This window comes from Alosa alosa, chromosome 10, assembly GCF_017589495.1.
Source record: "Alosa alosa isolate M-15738 ecotype Scorff River chromosome 10, AALO_Geno_1.1, whole genome shotgun sequence".
NCBI lineage: Eukaryota > Metazoa > Chordata > Actinopteri > Clupeiformes > Clupeidae > Alosa > Alosa alosa.
In genome coordinates, this window is record NC_063198.1 from 33,133,586 (window position 1) to 33,145,510 (window position 11,925).

Below are 11,925 nucleotides of genomic sequence, written 5' to 3' on the forward strand. Positions count from 1 at the left end.
AGGGGTCAGCAAGACGGATGTGCAATGGCCGGAGCCTGCGCCCTAGGCAAACAACCTTCTTGATCATTGTATCACCCCTGCCAGGTAAGTATGAGTTGGAACAGACCAAGTTGTTGAAATGGGGGTTCCTGGCCCACTAACAACACGCATGAGCGGTGGGCCCCACCTCCAAGATTCGGTAAGGGGAGGGGCCCTCTCCCTGAAAGACATCATTATTAGGACTTCCATAACAGCGACCTCTCCTGGTGAAGTGCCAAGTCCAAGTCAAAAGTCAAGTCAAGTTTATTTATATAGTCAAGTCAGTCAAGTCAAGTCAAGTTTATTTATATAGCACATTTCATACACAGAGGTCATTCAATGTGCTTTACATAAACAAAACCAAACGATAATAACAAATAAAAGCATAGAAGGGCAATATAGTCAAAGAATAGTTAAAGGTAAAGATCATAATAAAAAAAGAAAACATAAAACACAAAGGTAAAATCATTTTAAAAATAAAGAATAATTAGTAAGCAAAACAAAGGCAAAAGTAGTAAAAAAAAGTAATAAAAGACAAAGTAGAATAATTATCGAGGCAGATTCAGAATTTGTAACTTCGGCACAGTTAGCAGAAAGCGTCTGAGAACAGTTTGGTCTTAAGTCTAGATTTAAAACTGGCTACAGTTGGGGCCTTTTAATGTCATCCAAAGTTGGTTCCACAGCTGGCAGCATAGCAACTAAAAGCTGCTTCACCATGTTTAGTTCTAACTGTAGGTTTTACTAGCAGGTTTTCACCTGGGACCTGAGAGGGACGAGAAGGTGTGTGTACTGCTGAAGCATGTCTGACAAGTATTTTAGGTCCTGCTCCATTTTACTGGTTTTAAACAAGCAATAGTGCTTTAAAGTCAATTCTGTGACTTACTGGAAGCCAGTGCAAAGGACTTAAGAATTGGAGTAATGTGGTCAGTTCTTTTAGTTTTTGTTAGAGTCCTAGCTGCTGCATTTTTGTATCACCTGAAGCTGTTTAATAGTCTTTTTAGGAAGGCCTGTGAACAGTCCATTGCAGTAATCAACCCTGCTGGAGATAAATGCATGAATGAGTTTTTCTAAGTCATGTTTTGACATCAGCCCTCTGAGTTTGACAATATTTTTGAGGTGGTAAAAGCTGATTTAGTTATAACTTTCATGTGGCTGTTGAAATTTAGATCACTGTCAATTAATACACCAAGGTTTTTAACAGTATCCTTTGCCTTCAACCCTTTTATTGTCAAGGAGAGTGGCAACCCTAAGTCTTTCCTCATTTTTTACCAAATATAATTACTTCAGTTTTTTCTTTGTTCAGCTAGAAGAAAATTTTGGGACATCAGGTGTTGATTTGTTCTATACACTGACACATAGATTCAAGAGGACCATAGTTGTTTGGTGATAGAGCTAAAGTAAATTTGTGTGTCATCTGCATAGCTATGATATGAAATCAAATTATTTTGAATGATTTGTCCAAGTGGGGAGCATATAGAGGTTGAATAATAGTGGCCCCAAGATGGAAGCCCTGGGGAACACCACAGGTCAAGGGCGTTGGTGTTGAGGTACAGTTCGATGGCAACAAAGAAGCTCCTTTCTTGTAGATATGATTTTAGCCAGCTGATAACTATGCCTGTAAATCCAACCCAGTGTTCTAGTCTGTGTAGTAAAATATTGTGATCAACAGTGTCAAATGCTGCACCAAAGGTCCAGTAGCACTAGGACTGATGTTTTATTGATGGTTAATTGATTAAAGACTACTTTTTCAATAATTTTGCCAATAAAGGTAGATTGGATATGGGCCTGTAATTGTTTAGCATGGAGGCATCCAGGTTATTCTTCTTGAGAAGTGGCTTTACAACAGCTGTTTTCAGTGACTTAGGTAAAGTGCCAGACAGCAATGATACATTTACAATTTGAAGGACATCCAAACAATTTTCAATTTTTCAATTTTTTTTATTTATTGTGTTTCATAGCAAATACATACATAATACTCAGAAGTATCAGCTTATAAATACATGTACAAGGACATTGTGGAGGCTAAATTCTTTTACATTGTTCACTGCATTTAAATCAGAAGGATATCACATCAACATATCACAAACATAATACGTATTACACAAGTCGCAAATTCTGTCCCATTAAAAGCATAAATCCCACCCAAACAAATTTTCCATACAATCCATTTTCCACATGACTTTTGTTTTTCCTTCCCCGTACTTCAACAAGTCTCTTGTGACATAGTCCTTAATGCTGTTCAGTGCCATACTTTTTGCCCCACCCAAAGTAATCTTTTCTTTTTTAAGGAATAACTTATTCCTAACCACCCACAAGGTACATTTGACACAATTAATAACTGCCCAGAGTCTACAAAATTCTTGATCTTTTTTTTCCTCATGTGTAATCCAAAAAGTACAGTTTCTCTACATAAAACCATGTTGTAATTTCCAAACCATGGCCTAAACACATTCCACACAAGTTTAGCAAATGTACAGTCCCAAAACACATGATCTATTGTTTCTTCATTACAAAAGCTTTCTCTGATACATTTAGCACTAGCACACAGACCCCATTTGTAGAGGACTGTTCTTGTTGGTAAACAGTTCTGTGCCACCTTCAAAGCTACATCTTTATGTTTGTTAAACAGAAAGGGAAGGATGTACATTTCCATACTCGTACACACTGGTTTTCTGTCAATGCCCTAATTGTTTCTATTCTCGGGGGGGCATCCTCCAATAATTCATGGATGGCACCGCTACTTAATTCAGAGCCTGCACATATGGTTCCTTTATGCTTCACCAAGAAATCTTTTGCTTCTTGGTAGAGGTATGGCCAGTATCCCGGGAGGGTAGGGTGAGAGGTCGCCTTTTCCCAGTTCTTCCCAGGCATATACCTACCCACCCAGAATTTGGCAAAGAGAGTCCACAGAGCTTCTCCTCCTTGGTCTGCTATTCCTTTTAAGATGTTACTCAGGAACATTGCTTTAAATTTCTTTGTAATATCCAGCACGTCTCTGCCCCCTAAAGCTTTTGGTTTATACATGATTGTCCTTTTGACTCTCTCTGTTTTTCCACCCCAGATAAAGCGGAACATCTCCCGGCGGGCCAATGTGATGAAGGGACTGGGGGCAGGAAGTATCATCGCCAGGTATGATAAGGCTGATAGAATTTCCATCTTTGCAATCATAATTTTGCCAAGCATTGTTAGGTCACGTGATCTCCATAGGAAGAATTTCTGTTTTATTTTATTTATTCTCGTTCCCCAGTTTTTCCTATCCGTCTCTTCTCCAAAGTAAATCCCAAGAACCTTAATATTTTTCTCTTGTTCAGTCAACCCTAAGGGTATTTTGTTTTCTGTCCAATTACTGTACAAGATTTCACTTTTACTTACATTCAACTTAATTCCTGTTGCTTTAGAGAATTGTCCACATGTAGCCACTCCTGTGTGAATAGAAAAGTTCTCCACTGCAAAGAAGGTTATATCATCCATATACATAGATAATTTTGCCTGTCTTCCATTCCCTCCAGGGATTGGCATTCCTCTGAAGTTCACATTAGAACGTATTGCATTGGCTAGGGGCTCCATGCACATGACAAATAGTGAAGCTGACAGAGGGCACCCTTGTCTTAGTCCAGACTGCAGCGGGATGGTTGCTGATGGGTGGCCATTTATCATGGCAATGCTGGAAATGTTGCAGTACATCATTTTAATGGAGGACAAAAACAATGGTCCAAAATTCATCTTTTCTAAAATTGACATTAAAAATTCTCTATCAAGTTTATCAAATGCTTTTTCATGGTCCAAGGTCACAATGCTCACTGGAGTTTGTCTTTCCTTAGAGTAGAGGATAATGTCCCGTGTCAAGGCAAGATTATCTGATATTCCTCTCTTTGGGATTCCATAGCAGGTCTGTTCAGAGCTGGCGACTTTGGCCAACACAGTTTGCAATCTAGTGCACATAACTTTAGCACAGATCTTATAGTCAGTCCCTAAAAGGCTTATTGGTCTCCAATTCTTTATGTCTGATTTTTCTCCTTTTTTAAAGAGGAGTGAGATACATCCGTTTCTCATACTGTCAGGTAATTCTCCCTTCTCCTGAGATTCTTTATATATGTTAAGGAGCTCCTCTGCTAAGATGTCCTTAAAAGCAATATAAAAATCTCCTGGCAAGCCGTCAAGTCCTGGTGCTTTATTCTTTGATAGGTTATCTATGGCCTTTTTTATTTCGTGTAGCGAAAAGGGACTTTCTAAAAGATATTTGTCTTCATTTAACAGGACCTTTTCTATTTGTCCCAGAAAACGCTGCTTCTGTATAGAATTTGTACAAGGCTTCTTATAAAGATCTTTGTAAAAAGTTTCCACAACATTTGCCAGCTCATTTTGTTTGTCCACTTTGATACCATCTTGATTTTTTAGTTCTTTTATTGACTGACATGGTTTCAGTGATTTCCTGAAGAAATACTGTGTGCAATTTTCGTTCTGTTCAAAGGTTTTAGCTCGACTCCTTTCTATAACTCCTCTTGCATCTTCTGCTGCGATGGTCATCATTTTCCCTTTAATCAGGGTGATCTCCTCATCTACATCAAAGCCCTCCTGCTGCATTTTATAGAATCTCTGCAGTTTTCCTTGTAACCTTTTTAGATAAAGTTTTTTCCCTTGAGCTTTCCTTTTCCCTTCTATTTGGAAGAATATTCTTGTTCTCTTTTTGATTTCCTCCCACCAGTCTGAAGCTGAGTTATAAAGACTTTTCAATGAAATCCAATCATAAAATTTTGCTTTATATCTGTTAATTACATTGGGGTTATCTAAAAGGCTTGTATTCAGTTTCCAGTAACCTTGTCCAGCTTTTATAGACCCAGGGATTTTTACTGCACAGGTCAAAAGGGAGTGATCTGAAAAAAATGTTGGTGCCACTTTAGCTTGTGTCACCTCAAGACTTGTTGATGTTAAAATCATGTCTATTCTTGAGTGTGCCTTTCCATTTGTCCAGGTAAAACCAGGCAGATCTGGATTTTCTTTTCTGTAGGTATCAATCAGTTTAAAATCCTTTATAATGGTCTTCAACAGCTCAGAGCTACTAGCTGTTGTGTTGGCTGTTTTGGTTATTTTATCTTTACAATTTAGGACACAATTAAAATCACCAGCTATTTCTAACCGATCTTTTAAATCAGTGGGGCAATAGATATTAATAAGTCTCAGCTCAAGCCCGTGCCTCTGAATATCGACACAGATCAGTCTTCCATCCTGTATAATTTGAATTTTCTGGACCTCAATATTATGAGCTCTAAAAAGTATTCCTACTCCAGACGCTCTGTTAGAGTTATCTCCTGACCACACAGAAGGCCCATGTGTCCATCGTCCTTGGAAGGTTTTATAATCATCTTTATATGAAAGCCAACATTCCTGTAAGAAATAAATGTCACTTTTTAAGGTTTGTAGATGTTCAAAAACTGCCTCACATTTCACTCTATCATTTATGCCACGTACATTAATAGATGTTGTTTTTAGAATGTCCATTAGGGGAATTAGGAAGGATATCAATGTTCATGGCAAGTCTTCTTCCTTTTTTTTGCATGTTTCTTTTTATTTGCTAGACTTGCTGAGGAGGTATTTGATTGTGAAGAACTTTCTTTCATTTGAGTTGCTGTGGAGAACACTAAGACCTCATCAGGCTCTAAGAATGGGGTTTCTAGAGGGGATTTGGGCGACCAGTTGATCCCAGCCCCCCACTGTGCCTCCCCAGAGGAGGTGGTGAGGACTCTCCTCTCCCTTTTGTCTTCTACATTTCCTCCACCAGAGGGAGACACAGGGAAAGCAGATGGTGAACTTGTAGATGGTGAACTTGTAGAGGGGTTCTCCCCATTGTTGGAAACGATTGACTCCAAAGGATTCTCTGCTCCAATTTCTGTAGTTCCCAGGAATCCTTCGGCTTGTGAGGGTGGAATTACAGATCCATCTGGGCTCTCATTGAGGGCGGCCGAAGACTCGGATGAACTCTCTGAACAGGATGTTTCACTTTCCGTGTCTTCCGATGGACTGAGGGGGTCCAAACTTCCTTCAGCTGTGGCCTCATTCATATGTTGGTTTGGGTTAATATCAACCTCACTTGAAAAAAAGGGGTGAAAATCTGTTCCTTGTGTTCCAGCCAAATCAGGCTGATTGTTGTAATCAGATTCAGGTGTGGTGGTAGCCATGTTGGAAGCATGTGCTTCCAGAGTTACTACCTCCATGTGTTGGACAATGGTGGAACTATACTCAGTTTCTGCGGGGGGAGCACACATTTTAACACGGTTTGCATAGGCTCGTGGACAATCTTTAAACCTGTGGTCTTGTGAAAGGCAAAGATTACAAACTGTAGAAGCAGTGCACTGTGAGGCAGTATGTTCTGTGCTCTTACATATTCTACAGACCTCCACAGTGCATTGGGCCACGAGATGCTCTTTGCTTCTACAACGCCTTCATTCCTTCGGTTGTCCTGCATAAAAAACAGAGCCTCTAAAAGCACCAATCTGGATATTATTGGGTAGATGTTGAATCCCATCACCGATTCTTTTCAGCCTGACTTGGAATCTTCGTTCTCCCGTTTTAATTCCATCCACATCTTTTACTTCAAATCCAGAAAGAACTGTGGCATACCTCATTAACCATGTGCTAATGTCCTCAATCTTCACTTTTTCAGAATACATCACGACATGGACAATCTTTAAGTCTCTCTCTGACAAAGGTATGAAAACAATCTTCTGGAAGGCTGCAGAATCCTTCTTCTTTTTATCAAATCTCTCACAGCACAGTTCAAAAATCCTTAAACTTGCAAAAATGACTTCAAAAATCTTCTTACCAGGAAAAGCAAAGACATAATCCAGTTGATTTGTTGGAAATCCCAATTCTTTTTGCAGGATCTGGCTACTAAACTGCAATCGATCCATCTCCAGATCTTCCAACAATTCGAATCTTGCAGCATTCCTCCTTTGTCCAGGTAACACCATGCTTCAGTCCTTGCACTCCAGCCGTCAAGATACCTGGGCAAACAACCTTCTTGATCATTGTATCACCCCTGCCAGGTAAGTATGAGTTGGAACAGACCAAGTTGGCGCAGGGGTTCCTGGCCACTGGCAACACGCAGATGGTGGGCCCACCTCCAAGATTCCGTAAAGGGGGAGGGGCCTCCCTGAAAGACATCATTACTCGGAGCTTCCATAACAGCGACCTCTCCTGGTGAAGTGCCAAGGCTGCGTCTAAATTATCCCGGCTAGATAGTGGACAGGAGGCACGCACTAAATCTACACTCCTCCGACGGAGAAGCCGAGCAAAAGAGTGAACGTACGGCAGAACATGGCACAGAAAGCAAAGAAATGAGCCATGGTGTCCCACAGAGTGCATTGTCCACGTTCCACTAGTCGCTCTGTCTTTTCTTTACACCATCAAAATCAGGGGAGAGCGCGAACGCAGTCCCCCACTACCAGAAATTGTGCAGAGAGCGCGAACGCGTGGTGGAAACGAACAGAGGTGGAAAGTAACAAAATACATTTACTCACATTACTGTATTGAGTAGTTTTTCTGTGTATTTTGTATTTTTTAAGTAGTTTATAAAATCTGTATTTTAAATTTTACTTGATTACTTTTTGAGTGAAGTATTGTGCCAGCTACATCAAAAATCCGTTATTTGAGTAAAAAAAAAGTTAAGACTAACGAAAACAGAAAGGGAGAGAAAAAAAAAATCACCTAAACCACTAGCCTAGTGATAATGATCAGCATGTAGCCTACAACAGGACATGAATCAAGCTGACGCCATGCAGTCTTTCTGAAAGTGATGGAGATGGAGCTGGATCACGAGATGCATCAGATTAGCCTGACCTATGAAAGTGTATTTTCCGCTATTTCAATGGGTTGTCTCAGTTCGTTTTAGCACCAATGATTGCGGAGATATTCAAGCAAACACCATGGGATTTCGTGTTTTGATGTTTGTGCTCACCTTTCTTTGGAAAGAAGTTTATTGTTTCCCCTCGTTTTGATGTCTCTCTTTTTCCTGTTTTGGCCTTTGTTTTTAGTAACCTGACTTGGCTTTTATGGAGAAAGACATTGCACCAGCAGCACAACAATTAACGGTCCACTAGGCCTACTAGCGATGCTCAACTAAATAAACAAAAGATAGACTACCTTATGAATCGTGCAGGCGGACTAAACCATTTAGCTCTTTAGCAAGGGAGAGTGAGAGTGACCTTAGACAGTTTTCACTATGTTTTGTATACAAAATCCAGTCAGTCAAACTTTAAATTTCGTCTGACATTCATTTTTACATTTAATTTGGAAGTTAAAATATTCAGGTAAAATAAATATATGGTGGAAATAAGTATTGAACGCTTAATTTTTTTTTCTTCAGTAATTAGCCTAAACTTCCAGTGAGTCTATTCGAAATTTTCACCACACATTATATTAACACACATATAAAAAATCCAAACATAAGAGTTTTGTGTATTAAAGTGGAATGACACAGGAAAAAAGTATTGAACGTGCCTACTGAAATTTCTTCAATACTTTGTGGAAAAGCCTTTGTTTGTAAAGACAGCTTCAAGACATTTCCTGTATGACAAAACTTATTAGTCGCAGTATCAGGTGTGATTTTGGTCCATTGTTCTAAACAGATTCCAGGGGTCCCTCTTGTGAATCCTAATCTTTAGTTCCAGATTACTTCCAGAACTATTTAATTGAATTGGCTGCCTTCAAGTCTTTCTGGAGCTTTCTCCGAGTGGTCCTTGGCTCTTGGAATTGACTATCCTTCTGACTCCCTGGTCAGAAATATTGCGAGGAGATCCTGTGCCCTGTGCCAGTTGATGATGCAGTGATGTTTCTTCCACTTGGAGATAATGGCTCCCATGCTGCTTACTGGAAGATTCTGAAGTTTTGAAATGCATCTGTAACCAGTTTCATTGATATGTTTTGCAACAATAAGGTTGCAAAGGTCTTGGGAGAGCTTTTTGCTTTTATCCATCATGAAATGTTTCTTGTGTGACACCTTGGTAATGAAAAACCTTTTTATAGCCCATCAATATGTAAGCTACTAACCAAGCTTATATTAATTTGCGCAGATAGAAAGGATAACTACTCTCTAACTACTTACAGATTCCAGCTCGTTCCTTCCCTTTCCTTGCCTTAGTGCTTTTTCTTAGCGTGTTCAATATTTTTTCCCTGTGTTATTCCACTTCATTACACATGACTCTACTTATGGAGTTGTTTGGATTTTTTATGTGTGGATTACCTGAGTTATTACTAATGCCTGATGAAAATGTTGTGCCCCCTGTATTTCACTTTTCAAGGGCCCTCTCCTCCATTGCCCTATTCTTCCCACTCCCCAGTTCCATCCCTTTAATCTGCTGAACCTTTGTCGTGACTTTTATTGACATATATCCTTTAGTTTATATATCTTTTATGTAGTATCTTCATTCTGTGTAATATCACTGTTTTGTGAAACTGAAGTCTGTAGTATGTTCAGTGTGGGAAAGGAAGACTGGTTTAAGGGAAAGAGCAGATGGCTGACAGGGTCATCAATAAGGTTTGGCGCCAGGAAATGTGATCAAAACCTAAAGAATGGGGGAATAACAGGATGAGAGGGCAAAGGTGAAGTACCATTACTTGGTCAGTTATCTGAAAACAAAGAGTGTCTTGTCTGGGATGACTTGAAGGGGTATAAAGGCTGGACAACAGCCAGAGGATGCTAGCTTACTGAGCTCACTTTGCTCACTGCTCACTTTCTTACTTTGCTTAGCTTAGCTTGCTTCACTAACTAATGCTCCGGAGTGCATTAAAGCCATCATCTGCAGTATACATCCACAGTGTGCGGACTTCTTTTGATGTTGTATTATTTAATGTGGATTTGACACCACACCTTCTGCTCGTTTCCAAACTCTCTGCAACTCAACATTGGCCTGCCTGCCTCAGCTGCCTGTGAGGGGCTTTTCAGTTGTGCTGGATTACTGTTCACTGCAAAGCGACCCAAGGATGAGTGCAACTAACTTTGAAAATCAACTACTGCTCAAACTTAAAGAACTTAAAGGTGGTGATTTTTCACATAGATCTCCATTTCTCAACATCCTTATCAGGCAAGTACCTCCACTCGGCTGCCATATTGCAACACTTTTTGGGCACTTATCGTGCATCTATTTCGGCAGAAATGTGTGTGCGTAAGGCTTCACGACACCAATCTTGCTCCAGCAGCGAGATCACAACAGATGATTGGCACGATGTCTTCACAACACACCACATGATTGGCTCAATGTATTTTACAACACACCACATGATTGGCTCAATGTATTAACATGTCAACGTTTTGCCGCGGAAGGGTTGTGATATGTGTAGACAACTGCCATATTGGCGTTACAAACTAACCCCATGCATTACTATGGAGGATTTTTTGAGTGCTGTATCTCCTCATTAAAAAGTCTCTGGTAAAACTGGTTGTTCTGGTACCCCCAAAAAAAAATTTACATTTACATTCTAAATGAACTGCTTTTTACTTTTACTTGAGTACATTTTCAGATCTGTATTTTAACTTGTACTTGAGTAATATTTCATCAAGGTATTGGTACTTTTACTTGAGTACAATATTTTCATACTTTTTCCACCTCTGCCCACTACCAGAAATTGTGCAGTCGAGATTCCCACATTTGAGAAATTCGCAGGGGTCAGCACGACCGGATGTGCAATGGCCGAGCCTCGCCCTGGGCAAACAACCTTCTTGATCATTGTATCACCCCTGCCAGGTAAGTATGAGTTGGAACAGACCAAGTTGGCGCAGGGGTTCCTGGCCACTGGCAACACGCAGATGGTGGGCCCACCTCCAAGACTGTGTTGTTGAGAAGTTGAAGAAGTGTCAGTTGAAAGAAGTCAATTTAGACTTTGGTGATGTTGTAATGAGTGATTGGCTTCAGCATTGTAGTTAAGCACATGCTTCACTGAAGCGTCAGCCCTCGTGTGAAACTCTCCTTGTGTGAAGACCTTCTTGGGTAAAGACCTGTGAGTCTACCTGTGTAAGTCCACCGAGAAAGGACAACGCAGGACACTTCTGCTATTTGACACGGTTCACTTTGAGTGAAATCTCATAAATACATCCCACTCTGGGATTTTTAATTGATTAGTACTTGTGTAAACCATGTCACTTCTATTTGCTACTGTCATTTGCTTAATTGTTGGCAATATGCTCCATAGTTTTTTGTACAGTAAACTTTGAGAAATTGCTCATTAATGATTCAATTGCCTTAGGCCAGCATACGCCTACATATCAGTAGTTACCAAATTAGTTACCAAATCATTGTTTTAGCTTAAAATGATTGGCTAAATAAATGTTGCAAAATTAAGGTGAGTTTCCTGAAATATTTTGAGTTAATTTCACTGTTCAGAATTACAGTGTGCACGGAGTTTACTTTTGTATCAATGGAATAGACATTGTGATAAGGTTGTTTTATCTATGTCAGGCTCTTCTTATTTTATAGAATTTATTAACAGTTAAATGACAATATTCTTGCACAAAATCTGACTAGCCTCTTTAAGCATTCACACAGTCTTCTGAGCAAATGCAGATACACATGTTTGAACATGTTTTTAGGGTACTGTACTTCACCCATACATGCTTCCTCATCGCCTCCATGCTTTCCACGGTTCATGACACCTAACCAGCTATTCTAGATGACGAGATTGCATGAGATATTGATTCATGAAACCAAAAGCAAATCTTGCATTAGTGTGACACACATGGGGTGGTGAAGCCAGTCAGGTTATGGAAAAACTCCAGCATTGTAGTGACGTGCTCAGAGGCGTATCAAGCTTTTTAAAAGTGTGGGGGTTGTGGGACAGGGACGTTGTATGTATTTTCTGAGAGGGGTGCGGACTATATTGGTGTCCGGGAGTTTCTCCCCCGAAAAAAAATGAGAT

The 11,925-nt window shown here is 39.9% G+C and overlaps 3 pseudogenes; all 3 read right to left on the reverse strand.

Annotated features, from left to right (window-relative positions):
• LOC125302731 lies at positions 1 to 92 on the reverse strand (annotated as a pseudogene).
• A 6,855-nt stretch (positions 93 to 6,947) lies between these two features.
• On the reverse strand, positions 6,948 to 7,069 carry LOC125302730 (annotated as a pseudogene).
• A 3,521-nt stretch (positions 7,070 to 10,590) lies between these two features.
• LOC125302725 lies at positions 10,591 to 10,765 on the reverse strand (annotated as a pseudogene).
• Positions 10,766 to 11,925: the final 1,160 nt, after the last annotated feature.